The 16,604-nt window shown below is 33.7% G+C and overlaps 1 pseudogene; it reads right to left on the bottom strand.

Moving 5' to 3' along the window:
- LOC107637511 lies at window positions 920-7,517 on the bottom strand (annotated as a pseudogene).

Consider the following 16,604-nt stretch of genomic DNA (forward strand, 5'->3'; position numbering starts at 1 on the left):
ACTCACTTGTCGGGGCAGTAAAAGGCGAGGCCTCTGAACGATAAAATAAAAATTCGGGCTTATAAAGAGATGATCATAAATTTATGCACATTATTGAATTCTTACTATTTTTTTTTTTTTTGTGTTTAGATAAGCTTAACATGTGATACAAAGCAAATATTTCTATCTAACTTACAATTACTTCTAATTAATAACATACTTCCATGTTTCTAGCCTACACATGTCTCTAAATTACATATGTCAGGATACCTTTCACAATTAGAACGTTATAAATACTAACAACCTAGCACAAGAAAAAAAAAAGTTCAAAACCAATAAGTAAGTCATAACAACCTTGCACAAACAAATAGAGTTCTAAATTCCTTTTAGAGACCTATTACTAAACTATTTAACTACATTCTTGCCAATTCAGGACTATCCTAACAATGACCACATTCTTAGATTAAACAAACAGAACGCAACTAACCTCGAAATCGGCCGCCTCGGCGTAATACGATGTATCGTTCAGCCTGTTGATATCTCCGTCGTTCCCTGTCTGGCACGCCATCACCGTATCAGTCTAAAATAGGATAAGAAAGGGACAAAAGAGGAGAGAAATAGGTTGACTCAGTCAAAATGGGGTCCAGACTGTCGCTGTTAACGACTTCTATTTATAAGTACAGACAGACTTTATCTCATTTACAGCATAAACGAGATAAGTAGTCTATCTCGTTTACAGTATAAACGAGATAGACACGTCGCAGATGACGTGTCTTATCTGTTTAGACTGTAAACGAGATAAGACTGAAAAATTTAAATCGATAAATATTTTTTAAATTATTTATTTCGATAATTATTATATTTATTTTATTTATTTAAATAAAAAATTCTTGAAATTACTGGTAATTATTAAATATTCTAGAGTAAAAACGTGTGGGAGTCGGTTTAAATAACGATTAATTTAACAATTAATTAATTGAATTATGTTAATGACATATACATCGAATAATAGCAAATTGCTGCTGTAATGTAAACACAAAAATGAATCAAATTTCTGGAGGGTCGTCACTTGACTTTGAAATATTAGAAACTTCTGGTGGTGGGTTTCCCATATCCTTAGTTTTGTGAAGAAGGAATGTCCCAGATAAAATTGTGACAAAACCACACAATTCGGTTGCAATCTGTTGTGCACTTGAGTGGTCCCAATCCTACAGTAAAAGAACCAAAATATTGCTACTATAAATATTTCATTCATTATTAATACCTAAAACGAAAATATTGTGTTTAAAGCTAACCCTCTAATAATAAAGCTAAATAATGCAATTGATGAAAAAGGCATGGAAAGTAAATAAATAATGAGAAAAACCTAAAATAATTCCTAACAATTACTTCAAAAGACAACGAAGCTCTTGACAAAAAAAATTCAACTCGACCCCTAACAATTACTTCGAATGGACAACGAGATCTCTGTGCCAAAAAAAAAGTTAATGTTATTTTTTTTGGCACAGAGCTAATCAGTCCCAAAAAAAGATTAGAGACCGAATTTGGTGTTTTTTTCTGGGGTTCTCGTTGTCCTTTCGAGATAATTGTCAGGGTCGGATGAAATATTTACTCATAAATAATTCACCTTAAACATGATTATACTGGCAACGATGGTAAGTGTAGTAAACATGACGTAGTAAACTGGAGAGACCACATTTGTGTTAAAGATGTCCAAAGCCTGCAAACATTTTTTCCAATTTGAACTTGTTACTTAATTTTCCAGACCAAAGAAATAATAGAATATGTTACATTTGATTAGGGGATCCGATTAACACCGATAAATAATCATTTTTGTGCATTTTAAATTCTGTAAATTTAGGGTTGGAATTACTTTTATACATAACTAAGTAAATCAAAGCTCAGAAAAATTTGAACAATAATAGATCAAACAGAAAAGTTAAACCAATTAGTAGGATCTATTATATTTAAATTTTATTTTCATTGTTATTTGTTTTTAAAATTTTGTGAGATGAAAAAAGATAAAAATAATAAATGAGAAGAAAAATGCATTGAGGTTAATTCTGTCTTTTAAAATTTTGTTATTTAAATTTTATTTTCGTTGGTTTTTTTTAATACTATAAGCCAAAAACAGATCAATTTCAAAATTAACCTAGTCTAACTCTAAAAAAATTCTCTGGCAAAAATTTTTAAAAAAAATCAATTCACTTCTCAGAACTAAAGCCACCACCCACCTAACCAAGTTAAGTCGATTTAGTAGTTAGCTCACTAATCCGCTTAAACAAGTGTCAGAAACTTAAATTTATTTAGACAGAACTCAACAGAATGGGACGGACAAACCCATTTGTCACCTGAAACTTTACTATCTTGGCGCTATGATTTTTGTCGCACATAGATCATGTGCGTATAGTAGGCTTCTAATATAACAATATAGAGAAAATACTTAATTTGTCTCTAAAATTACACTCGAATCTCAAACTCTCAATTTAATCCTTAAAGTTTTAATTGTCTTAATTTAGTCCCTAAACTTTTCAATTGACTCTGTGACGGAAATCACCACAGGGACTAACATAATTACAATTTGAAAAGTTTAGGGACTAAATTGAGGCAATTAAAACTTTAAGAACTGAATTGAAATTCAAATGTAACTTCAGGATCAAACTGAGTATTTTCTCAACAATATATCATCATAAAATGTTAGATTTTAAATCTTATATTTCTAATGGATTATACTTAAGTCTATGATAATTCTATGAAAAAACAGGTGATTAAATTTCCAAGTTCTTAGTTTACCAATTTTCTTTCTTTAAAGCTCCACTAGTGTATTATAATAAGAACATAGGCGATGTTATTACCTTGTTTAAGTAGTTAATCTGCATGAGACAACACCCAACGACGGCCAACGTGAATAACCAAGTTTGATAGTATTTAAATTGATTATTCCCTTCAAATGTAAGCTTCAAGGCCATTCCCACTGCTTTCACACACATAACCTATATATACCGTGAGTGAGCCCGTGAGTGAGCATATTCCAATATATACCACTATATACTTCTGTCCGTGGGTTGGCGCATAACGGAAAATGAGAATGCAAATCATTGCCACACAAATAATGGCATAGAAAATAAAACCTGTTCATAAAAACCAATTAAAAGAAAAAATAAAATAAAATAAAATGGTGCATACTTTTAAGTTTTAACTACTTGATCAAAATTAATCCACTGAAATAAGCTCAAGCCGGGAATTTTTTTTATTGATTGAGAAATTCTTAATTTATTGATAATTGGGACGAGTGGAATCATAATTCTAATTTTTTTTTCCAAATATAACTAATAATTTAATTTAAGAGTGATGAATTCAAAATTTTGGTGAACCCGTTTCGATCTTTTTTGACAGATATCATTGAACCTTTTTAAAACGGTTTCATCTAAGGCAAGGGCGCTCCAGAGAATATTATCATTGCTCACGAGATTCTCCATTATTTCATGAAGAAAACAAAATCACACAAAGAAACGTTGGCCTTTAAAATCGATTTAGAGAAGGCTTATGATAGAGTGGACGGGAGGTTCTTAGAGCATTTCCTTAGGGGTTTTGCTTTTTTCACTGCTACTATCAAACTTATCATGTTCTGTGTCCAAGCTTTCTCTCTTTCAATTCTTTGGAATGACAGCAGGTTAGATAAGTTTGTTCCTAAGAAAGGTTTTTGGCAAGGAGATCCTATGTCCCCTTATTTGTTTGTTATTTGTATGGAATGTTTAGCTTGCTATATTACTAATCAGGTTGATATGGGTATATGAGATCCAATGGCTATTTCTAAAGGAGGACCTAGGGTCTCCCATCTTATGTTTGCTGATGATTTGTTGCTTTTCTGCAAAGCCAGAAAATCCCAAGTCCAAGTTATTATGAATTCCCTCAACTTATTTTGAAAAGCTTTCGGAATGAGAATTAATTTAGATAAATCCAGAACTCTTTGTTCCAAAAATATTTTTAATCAAAGGAAAGAGATGTTCATCGGAGTTTCTGCCATTAGATTCACCCAGGATCTTGGTAAGTATCTCGGCGTCAATATTAATCACTCCAACCAGAGTTTCCTTTAATAGTATCGTGGATAAAATAAGGAGTCAGCTTGCTAGTTGGAAAGAGCATCTCTTGAATAGGGCCGGGTGGCTCTGTTTGATTAATTCAGTAGTGGCCTCTTTACCAGTTTACCAAATACAGGTTTCGTTCTTTCCTATCAATGTTACTAATAAGATATCTTTGTTAATGCGCCGATTTCTTTGGAAGGGCCAGGTTGAAGGAAGGTATATGAGTCTTGTCAATTGGAGGACGGTAGTCACCCCGAAGAAGTTTGGTAAGCTTGGGATTAGAGACCCTGCCTGTACAGCTGCACCAATATAGCCTTGTTAGGCAAACTTGTCTGACAGTTTTTTTAGTGTCCAGAAAAATTTTGGGTTCAAATGCTTGCTACTAAATATAAGCACAGATACTTGTTCTCCTATAAGAATGCTTCCTATGTTTGGACAAGTATTGTGAAGGCTTATCAAGTTTTGAAAGAGAGTTTTTCTTGGTGTATTGGTTCTCTAAATGGTTCCTTTTGGTTTGATTCTTGGAGAAGAGAAGGTGCTGTTGCAAATGAGTTGCCATATATGTTCACATCGCAGATATTGACCTTGCTATTGGTAATACTTGGAGAGATGGTTTTTGGAATTTCAATGGAATTTACACTACTATACATGATGTTTTGTCTCTAAATATAAATTCTTACAATCTTGATGTGGAATCTAGGGACATAGCAGGTTGGAGATGGGATGCATCAAATTCAAAAATTTACTCTTCTAGTAGTGGTTACTTATGGCTTTGCAAGCATAAATATGGATGGGAGGAGAATGAAGAGTGGCTCTGGCTTTGGAGATCCCAGGTACTTGAGAAATTTAAATTTTTTGTTTGGCTTTGCTTCCATAATACTCTTCAATTACTGTTTTTAGACATCACCGTTGACTTTTTTTCTTCTGATTTATGCCCATGTTGCTCCCTAGCTCCAGAAACCGTTCTTCATTATTTACGTGATTGTCCAAAAGTTAGTACAGTTTGGCAAACTTTACAGTTTAACAATGTTCACTGTCCATCCTTAAAACAATGGATATTTGAATGTAAGAATGTCAATGCTACTCTTTTCTTCTTTGGTCTTTGGTAGATTTGGAGAGACAGAAATAATGATGTTTTCAATCCTATGAGTTCTTGGCTTTTTAGTAAAGTGATAACGTTAATCTTACCATTTGATAAGGAATTAAAGTCTTTGTTCACTAAGCTTAATGGTGTTCATTTATCTTGCCCGAGCTCATCTTGGTCTCCTCCTCCTGGGGGGATGTTTAAGATTAATAGTGATGCTAATATCCATGACGATTGTGCTGGTTTTGACTGTATTATTAGAAACTCGGATGGTGCCTGGCAATGTGGTTGTATTGGAGTTCTGCCGCTAGGAACGGTACTTCGTTGTGAGCTTTTTGCTATTTGGAGAGGATTACTTTTTGCTTGGGAGGCAGGGTGGGAGGCAGGATACAGACAGATTTTTTGTGAGATAGACTATTTGAAAGCTTTTCTCCTAATTCAAAACTGTTTTACTAACATCCAAAGTGCTAATTATGATTTAATTTGGTTTCTAAAATTCATGAGATTTTGACTTGGAATTGGAAAACTGATGTCAAGGTAATTCAAAGATCAACTAATCATGTTACGGATGCTATGGCAAAGTTTGCAGCAGTGAATAATATCCCTCAAACTGAGTTGTTGGAGCCTTAGGTGAGCTTTGGGTCTTACTTACAAGGAACTTATCTGCTTGTTTTTAGGAGGCTTTCGTCTCTCTTCTGTTTTGTTTTCTTTGTTTTCTTTTCTTTCTTGTCTAGTAAAAAAATATATATATATATCTAATTCAAGAATTATTTTTTTTTTTTTAAAAAAAAGAAAAGACAAACTAAATTCAACAATCAATTAAACAATTGTTTTCTAAAAAAAAAAACAGATATTTAAAGAGAGGCAGGGGGTGAGAGAGGGGCTGGCAGAGATGGATATATGTGGCAAAACAGATATTTAAGGGTGAGACTTATTAATCGTATCTCATCATTTGTATCCAAGTATGGTATCATTTGTGTCTCACTAAAAACATGTATTTTATGTATCTTTCATATGTCTTTGTATTTATCAAAATTCAATATCTCAACAACCAAACGATGTCCATATTTTAATGGGCGTGTTACATGTATAGTAAAAGGGAAATGTTAGGTAAATAATGACTATTTTAAATAATATAAACAATCATCAATCAAATAAAAATATACTATATCCTAATTTAATGCTATTAATTAAATTTACTCTTTTAACTCTATTAATTCACATTGTTCATATATTGTTCAAAAAAATTGTTGATTACGTATACTTTTCCATAATAAAATAAACACCGTCTAACTCAACACAAAAAATACGCGTATTGAATAATTATTAGACAAGAAATATGACATGAGAAGTTGAGGAAGTGGTCGTATACTTGATAGATTCATCTGAAAAAGTTATTTATGGTGTAATTTAATTAAGGAGTGTTGGGAGACAATGAATGAATTATGAATCCGTAAAGATTACCTGGTTCTGTAGCAAGCTCCCATATTTCCTTGACGGAGTGGATGTCGCGCTCGTGCGGGGCATGCAAAACAATAGTTATGGACCCCACCACACACAAGGCACATCCAAGCTTTCCAAACATATGCAATTTCTCATGTAAGATAAATTGAGCTAGCACTGAACTGCATCATTAAATCATAATTAATAATCATCACATTAATTAATTATAACATACATTATTATATGCTCAGCTCTCACCTGAAAATTATGCTTAAAGCTCCCAAAGGAGTTACAAGAATTGCAGGAGCAAATGCATATGCCGCAAAATTAGCTATTTCCCCAACGATCACTACAACCAAATACAAAAAATGCTAATTAAATAAACTTTATCAATTAAATTAATTAATTATTTACATAATTAAAGAAGGTGACTCACTTGAAATCATTCCGGCCCACCAAAACGGTTCAGTCAGGTATGAATGGCCTCCCGTGGCTAATTAATCAAATTATAAAAATGATTATTCCAATGTTTGAAAATAATGAATGAATGAAGGAAGGAAGGAAGGCGAATGAATTGAACCTGCTCTTTTGCCATTACCGGCGGCTTTTAATAATCCCATCTTTTTAATTATAAAGCTTGAACCAATAAAAATGCTGGAAGACACAGCCAAAACAAACCCAATTACGTTGTCCTTTGTCATCCCCATGATGTTCGTATTCAAGGGGTTACGATTCAAATTTGCAGGGCCCTAACCCCCCTTGATCACCCTGCAAATTTTTTAAGAATTTTCTGTACCTAAAGTCGCATTTTCATGGGTCAATGCAAGAAGCTTTGAATTTCTTTTGAATTTGGGAGACTCAAATTGTGATGTATGTATGTTAGAGAAGGAGAAAATGACAGAAAGATAGAAACAGGTAACGCTAAATTCGTTACCTATGCGTATAAACACAAATCACAATTACAAGCCACGCCACTACTTAAATAATTTTTCATCCTAGCAATAAAATATAAGGTTAATAGTCAAATTAGTTTCTGAAAGATAAAAACATTTTTTAAATTCGTTTCTAAAAGATTTTTTCAATTAAATTGGTCCTTTAAATATTACGAATTAATCATATTTGTGCTTTAGTTACTCTACTCATAATTTTGTCAATGATGGATGATGTAAAATATTAATTGATAACATACATGACACATAACATGTTCAATTGGACGTTAACTAAATATATTTAAGAAAATCTATTAATTTAGTCACTAGGTCAGATTGAAAATAAAATTTTTGTAATTAGAAAAAATGACTAAATTAATAAATTTTCATAAATATATTTGGTCAATATCTAATTAGATATATTAGGTATTATTATATATATTATCAATTAATGTTTTACTGCATCAATTTTTAAAAAAAATTATTAATGGAGTGACTAAAGAACAAATATAATTAATTTGTAATTTTTTAAGAACCAATTTAATTTATCTTTTAAAGATAAATTTAAACAATGTCTTATTTTTTAAGAATTAATTTGACTATTAACTCATAAAATATATAATTGTATTTATACGAGTTTAGTCGATTATTTCTTGTTAATTAGGTTTTATCCCCTTTTATTTTGTGTGACAATAAATCAACAAGATTATAAACAACTAAGACTTCTTTAAACTTTAAAATCTAAATCCTATTAAGATATATGTTAATATTTAGTCAAAACTACTTTAATATGTGTTTGCTAGTTTGGTATATGATATATACAATAAAGGTGTCTTTTTCAAGTCTTATATTTGACTAGTTTGAAATAAATAACTCAATTTTCTATTACTTAAAAGCTTGAGAAAATAATTAAATGTAAATTATTGAAAGTTTTAAATTATATTTATTTTTGTTAATTATCAAAACACAATTTAAAGTTTTAAACTATATGAAGTCAAAATTCTTTCCCCTAGGTAATGATGAAACTAATATAATTTCTAAAAATGATTGATTATTCTCATCATAAGATAATAAGAATTTAGAGTGAAGACTTTTCAACTATTATTTTAAATCTTAGAGAATCTCACCATAAGTATTCCAACATTATAGTACAAGTATTAGAGCAACATATAATTACATAATACTTGAGAAAATATAAGTGATAATCATCAAAAATGAAATGAATAATCCAACCAATAATCCAAGTTCAAAAGTATACATATTATATATATCAGAGCAAAGATAATTAATTAACAATTCATTAGAGCAAAGATGAAAAAAGAAAAAAATTAAGGCATGCATAAAGTCATTATGAACAGAGAACTCAGAATTCAATGTAAATAAAAGGGTTGGTTCGAGGGTTATTACCTAGGATAAAGTAGGGCTGCACACGGATTGGATCGGATCAGATGTGGCCAAAATTTCGATTCGATTTGTACTAAATTTATCGGATCGGATCTAATATCCGCACATTTTATACTCAGATTCGATCTGATCTATACATTTGCGAACGGATATCGGATATATCCGATTAAAAAACAAAAAATAAAAATATGCTTTAAAATTTGAAAATTAAAAAATAAAAAATATATTAATATCTTAACTCTAAAATACGAAAAATAGCATACCGAAAAAAATCTAGAATTTAAAAGAAAAATAACTACAATCAAATCATAACAGATCACTAGTAATTTTACAAGAACTAGAAACCTGAATCAAACCCTAATAGCATCTAAATTTAAAAAAAAAAATACAACAAGAGAATCACAAATCAAGAAATTACAGAGCATAAAATTTATTTTTATTTAATTTTTTTAAAACAAAAAAGGCATCAAAGGAAGCAGTAGAAAATATACAGAACTGAAAGACTCAAACAGACAAAAAATTAGAGTAGAAGTATAACTTTTTTCTAGGAAGGGTTCAAAGGCCCTTGCCCAGCTTCAAGTCGGTGTTGTATTCTTACAGACGTTGATGAAGGCCATAAAATTCAACTCGAAACACGTCAATACTATGAATGTTTATCAGTTTAATCGGTTGATGACTACATTCACGGTTAAAGAGTTAGCGGGAGTGCTTGGGTCTATGCAATAGAATTATCACGTGTTACTTGATGAGGGTAAGTGTAATTGTGGGTATTTTCAGGCTTTTCATGTTCTTTGCCGTCACATTCTTGCAGTTTGTTCTCATGCACGACTTGATTGGAAGCGGTATGTACATCCTGTGTATCGCATGTAGTCGATCTTTAATATTTACAGATAAGAGTTTCGACCCATAGGTCACGAGGATGACTGGCCATCCTATAACGGGTTCCGTATTCGGTCCAACCTAGGATGATGAGACTGAAGAAAGGTCGCTCTATTAGCTCCAGGATTCATAACAACATGGATGATATTAAATATAACGGAAAAAAGAGAGGCGGATTATATCGTCAACTCAGATAGTCATCTCCCCCCACATCGCAAATGATGCGTATTTGAGAGCATACTGACTGCAGTCTTCATGTAAAAACTAAAAACTCAGCTTATACTTGTGCCCTGTTGTCTTGGGTGGTTTTCCATTACCCTGCACACAAGTTTTTCATGGAATACATTTCATACTCACGAATTAAATTTTTTAATACGACCACACTTGTTCTAGCTATTAAAGCAATGTACTCGATCACCTTTAATTCTAAATAGATTAAATAATTGAATTCTATAAATTTCATCTTCCAATTAACTAATAACATATATTACAATTGACTAATAATAACTACTAATTTGTTTCTGTTTATATTTATGTTTTTGCTTTATAACTATGATATTTTTTGGGCATTTTTAATAATATTATACTATTTTTTAAAAATGTTATTCGTATATTAAAATTAACAGAGATGCTACACATCCATGTAACCATGTAACTAAGTTGGCCCAACACCAAAAAAATCCAATACCATTAAACGAAACGTGAAATATACGCGCCCAACACACACGAAATCGCTCTTACCCAACGCTTCTTCTCCCCCACGCTTCTTCTTCTTTTCCCGCGCTTTTCACGCTCGTTTACGCACGGAGCTTCTTTGCCTTCTTCTTCGCATTCCTCCTTCTCCTCCTTCTCCTCCTTCTCCTCATTTTTCGCGTTCCTTCTTCTTCATGTGTTTTCTCTTTATCGTCATTCTTTTGTTGTTGTTGTTGCTGTATTTTTTTGTCTTTTCCTCCTTCTCGCTCTGGTGAAGAAGCAGTAGAAGGTGAGGAAGAAGAGTTTTGAATAGTGCAAAATGAACTAAACACAGTACTCATGGTGAACCGAACACAATACAATTGTATAGTACTGAGTGAACGAAACATAATCCATTATATAAAATCAAATTCAAACAGCTTTCTGCAGAATGAACCAATACAATACTCATAGTGAAACAATTGTATAATACTGAGTGAACGAAACATAATCCATTATATAAAATTAAATTCAAATAACTCTGCCTACAATTTACATATTATCAATTCAATTCAATTCAACTCAGTACACCTCCGTCCATTTAATTCAATTCAAATTAGCAATTGCATTCTACTCAATTCGATTCAAAATTGAATAATCCAAACTTTGTCAGTTTGATTCGTTTCAGAAGAGTAATCCAAATCGCTCTCCTGTTTACCAAAAAATTATGAACCCCTAAACACTGAACCCTAAACCCTAAACCCTAAACACTAAAACCAGAACCCTGAACCCTGAACCCTGAACCCATAAACCTAAATCCCTAAAACCTAAACCCTACACCCTAAAACCTAAACCCTAAAACCTAAACCCTAAACTCTGAACTTTGAACTCTGAACTCTGAACTCTGAACGCTAAACCCTAAACCTTGAACACGAACCCCAAACACTAAACTCTGAACCCTGAATGCTAAACCCTAAACCCTAAACCCTGAACCCTATCGTAAACCCTAAACCCCTAAAATCCTGAACCTTGAACTCTAAATCCTAGACCCCTAAACCTTAAACCCTCAACCATGAACACGGTGAACCGAAATTAATACACAGGACGAACCGAAAGTTTGAAACACACTGAACCATTGTACACTGAACCTTGAACTCATAAACCCTAAACCCTAAAATCCTAAATCCTGAAACCATATCGTCATTCTTTTGTTGTTGTTGCTGCTGTATTTTTTTGTCTTTTCCTCCTCTCTCTGGTGAAGAAGCAGTAAAAGGTAAGGAAGAAGAGTTTTGAATAGTGCAAAATGAACCGAACACAATACTCATGGTGAACCGAACACAATACAATTGTATAGTACTGAGTGAACGAAACATAATCCATGATATAAAATCAAATTCAAACAGCTTTTTGCAGAATGAACCGAACACAGTACTCATGGTGAACCGAACACAGTACTCATGGTGAAACAATTGTATAGTACTGAGTGAACGAAACATAATCCATTATATAAAATCAAATTCAAATAACTCTGCCTACAATTTACATATTATCAATTCAATTCAATTCAGTACACATCCGTCCATTTAATTCAATTCAAAATTGAATAATCCAAACTTTGTCAGTTTGATTCGTTTCAGAAGAGTGATCCAAATTGCTCTCCTAATTTGAAGTTGAGTCATTTATTGTTTCGATCCAAAAGTGCAAATCGAAGAAGAAAACGAAGAAGAATAGGAAGAAGATAAATGCAACCAGATCGAAATAAGAAAACGAGAAGATGAACGTGACCAGAGGAGAACGACGAAGGCAATGCAGATCAATAAGGAAGAATGCAAGGAGGTTTACGTTGCAGCATAAGGTTTACGTTGAGCAAAACTTTAGGTTGCAGCACGTTATATGTAGCGCGTGTATGACAAACGAGTGAGGGGTGGGAGACGTGCGTGTGGAGGAAATTACTTGGTTAACAACCATGTAAAAAATACATGGATGCAGAGCTTTTTCGTAAAATTAACTATTGAAATCAGTTACTAATGTATTTCTGTATAAATATATGAGTAGTTTAATTTATTTTTAATGTGTATTTATATTCTAACATGTATTTTAATATTTTATACTAGTAGCTGGCAAGGTTCTGAGAACCGAACCGGTCATCGAACCGTTTTAGTTATTAGTTTACTGGTTTATTGGTTCAACCGGTCCAACCGTGATTCAACCGAAAAAACCATTTTGAAATAAAAAATATAAAATAATAAATAAATTATAAATAAACATTTTAAAATATAATTATAGTTTAATATATATCTTAAACTATCTTCCAAATTTAAAACACTACATGAAATGTCATCGACCAAAGCCATATGATCTTATCAAAATATACTATAAAACTAAAATTAAACATAGAATTACAAGTCATCATCTAGATTTTCAATGATACAAAAAATTAAACAATTTTGATTCCAATAAATAAGAATAGAAATTGAAACTCTATATTGGCTGACTTGTGTTTCATAACCCTCTGGAAGTTTGATAATGAAAGAATGCATTGGCTACTCTTGTAGCTTCTTCAATCTCAACTTGGTCAGCATCAGATCTTTCTAAGAGCATGTTTTCTCTAATTGTTATCGCAAACAAAGCCAGTTCTTGACTCACTAGTCCTATTTGCTACCTCAACCATTTTAGCTTCAAACTCCTAACATCATTCCCATCTAACAAAACTTGTCTTACATACAATTTCTTCAATTAATTAGTGTCACATAACATACTATACCATATCATATGGCTTTTGATTAATATGCATAACTTCAGTTCCAAATTTTTTGACAAGCAAATAAACTACATACTAAACAAGAATGCAACTTTACTTAGCCATCACTCAAATTGAGAAATTGTAACTTTTAAGTTTACCTGATAGAATCTCTCTATGAGGGACACAACCATGCTCTTTTCGGAGCCGCTGCTGAGCAATCCTCAGTGCAGATGAGTAACCTTGCAGTGCTCTATTCTCCCCCAACAAATGCCAGCAACCCAACACCACTCTGATTTGAACAATAGTCTGCAAAAAAAAAAAGTCTCAACATCATCAACAACAATCACAACACCACCCCAGATGAAAAAAAGTTAAAAGAAGCTCCCAAGATTAATACTCTGGTGTATTATTGACCTGTTCAACAATGTTGCCTGCTGGAGAAAGAACTTCTTGCCTTTTAGTAGAGAGCTTGGCCAAAGTGGTGTGTGAATGGCTCCAATGACAGCTATAGAGTAACAAATCCATTTTTAGCAATAATTTCAACACAAAATTAATTATTTGATTTCTATTCACAATTTCACATTTAGAAATTAAAAAAAGCAACAACAGAGTATCAAATCCATTTTTAGCAATATTCAACAACACAAAATCAATTATTTGATTTTCCTTCACAATTTCACATTCAGAAATTAAAAAAAAGCAGCAACAGAGTAACATAAATCAATTATTCAACATTATTATTACAAAAAAAAAAATTAATACCTAGGCTAGAAGCTGGATCCTGGAAGGATGGAACAGGGCAGAGCTGGCGAGGGTGTGGAAGTGGCTGGGGACAGTGGCCGACGTGGTGGTGTGGAACAGAGCTGGCACCGGCAGGAAGTGACTGCGCGACGGAGGCAAGAGGCGAGACCGGCGACAGTGGATTCGATTTTCGAAGCTCAAACAGTGGTGGCTGGATAGACGTTGCGCCGTTGCCTTCAAAGCTCGAAGTTGGGACGGCGGCGGTGGCTGGACGGACATGCACCGGTGGCTTCGATGAGGTTGAGACGAATTGGGGCTAGAGTCTGGACTTTGGACTGCTGCTTCGCGTTGTGGAGGCTGGAGAATAGGGGTGTTCGCGGTGCGGTTTGGTTCGGTTTTAAGGGAAAAAGTCATCCGATCCGAACGCTTAATTTATGTGTGGTGCGGTTTGGATTGGATGAATTTTTTTTGGAAATCTGATCCGATCCGCCGATCCAATCCAGCGGTTTGCAAAAAATAGAATCCAATCAAATCCGAATTAGTGCGGTTTTAATCGGTTTTCGGTTTGAATCGGATTGGATGAGCGGTTTAATTTGGATCGGCTTGGATTTGAACACCCCTACTGGAGACTAGAAGGAAGAGGGGTTATGGAACTTAGGGTTGCCATCGCTGCACAGCGAAACGCAGCGTTTTTGTTAAGATTCAAAAACCGGTCGGGTCACGGTTTGGTTCGATTGACCGGTTCTCAGCCGGTTCAACGATCCAACGGCGGTTTTGAAATTTGCCGGTTTTGCCTTCTGTCTGAGTCGTAATTGATAGCGGTTCGACCGGTTCAACCGTCCGGTTCGAACCGGTTTTCAGAACCTTGCCGACTGGTTTAAAAGAAACGGCGTCGTTTTTGTCAAATTTGGCTTACTTTCACCCTTGGGCCTTGGTTCTGAAGCCCCTTCGTTTCTTTCTCCCTTTCTCCCTCCCTATCTTTCATTCACAGAAACTCAGCCAAAAAACCCTAGCACTGTAAGCCTACACCACCGCCGCAAGGAGTGGCATACTGCCGCCATCCGTCCGTCTATCTAGCTTCCCTCGTGCTCCAAGTCTTCAACCCCTGTTCGCTGTCACCGATCGCAGTTGCTTCCTCGAGCTCGGCGTCCGTCGTCTTTGTCTGTTCAGCCGCCGTTTGTTTGCCGTTCACGCTCGCGTCTTCGTTCAGCCGTCGTCTTCGTTCGCGTTCTTCGCTGTTCAAGTTTGCTCGGCGTTCACCGTTCGGGTTCGCATTCGCGTTCGTCTGGAAGCCACGTTGGTCTGCTTCAAACGCTGCGACCAACCCGCGCGCTCCACCTAGCCGTCGAACTGCTCTCTTTTATCGCCGCCGTGAGTTCCCTAAACCCGCCACCAGACAATACACTCACACAACACCAATACTCTGCTTCAAACTCTGCAACTTCTTATTTCTATTACAATAAATAATTATTTGATTTGGTAGTGGTTTGTATTTTTTTCATAGACTGATTAAAGTATACAATTGTTATGTTCTCTTCTCTATGACATTGATATTAAGCTTTGAAATCTCTTATTTTGTTTTAAGTTTACCGCACTCAACACGTTTGATGAAATGCTTTAACCATATTTCGGGTTGGTTTTATGATTTCTAGCTTTTAGAAATTTAGTAAGTTGATTGCATGTGAAATTAGAATAATTGGATCTTAGTAATTAGGAAATTTTAGCTGCACAAATAGCATCTTTGTAGAAAACATATTATATTAGCATGATGATTCCACTTGCATTAGTGTTCTGGTAAATTTTTGGGCTGCGCTGTTGTTTTAATTTGCTAAATTGTTAGGTTTCTGCGATTTAATTTGTTGGATTTTCTATTTAGGTCTTGTTCTTGTTTATTTGCTAAATTGTTGTTGTGTATTTATTGTTGTCTTTGAGATTCTTGCTGGATATTGGTGATCATTGATTTATTATATGCTTCATGTTTTCATTGTTTTCTTTTTCTGAAGGAAAAAAAATTCCTGTTTTCATTGTTTTGTTAATTGTTTGTTTTGTTTCGGAAATCAATTTTTTGTTATCAATGCTCAAACTCTGAATGTTGTTCTTCTGTTTTTGTTTTGTTTCATAAATCAATTCAATGCTCAAATTCTGAATGTTGTTCTGCTGTTTTTGTTCTGTTTCAGAAATAAATTTTTTGTGGTCAATGCTCATACTCTGAATGTTGTTCTGTTTTGTTTTAAGGCTGTGTTTGGAAGAGGTGATTGATTTTTGAGTGTTGTTTTATTTTTGTTTTAAAGCTGTGTATTGTGTTCAATTTTCATTTTATTGGAAATTCTTTGAGGTATATAAGAATTAAGAAGGAAGACTATTTCAACGGTATTACTCTGTTGATTTTGGTTTGCTACAAGCTTGAACATAGAATTGAAGAGAGAAACCCTTTATTATTTCATCATTGGCCTATTTTTGGCATTACATATCATCATTGTAGTTTATTTATTCATAGAACTAGTTGTTTATGATCCCCTTTATAAGTAAAAAAATGCAGCAGAATAGTGTTTAGAACCAGTTACTTTATTCATTGAATTTTTATAGAATCAGGTGTTCATTATAAAACGGTTTTTTCGGTTGAACCACGGTTGAACCAATGAATT

Source organism: Arachis ipaensis, chromosome B04 (assembly GCF_000816755.2).
Source record: "Arachis ipaensis cultivar K30076 chromosome B04, Araip1.1, whole genome shotgun sequence".
In the NCBI taxonomy this organism is placed as follows: domain Eukaryota; kingdom Viridiplantae; phylum Streptophyta; class Magnoliopsida; order Fabales; family Fabaceae; genus Arachis; species Arachis ipaensis.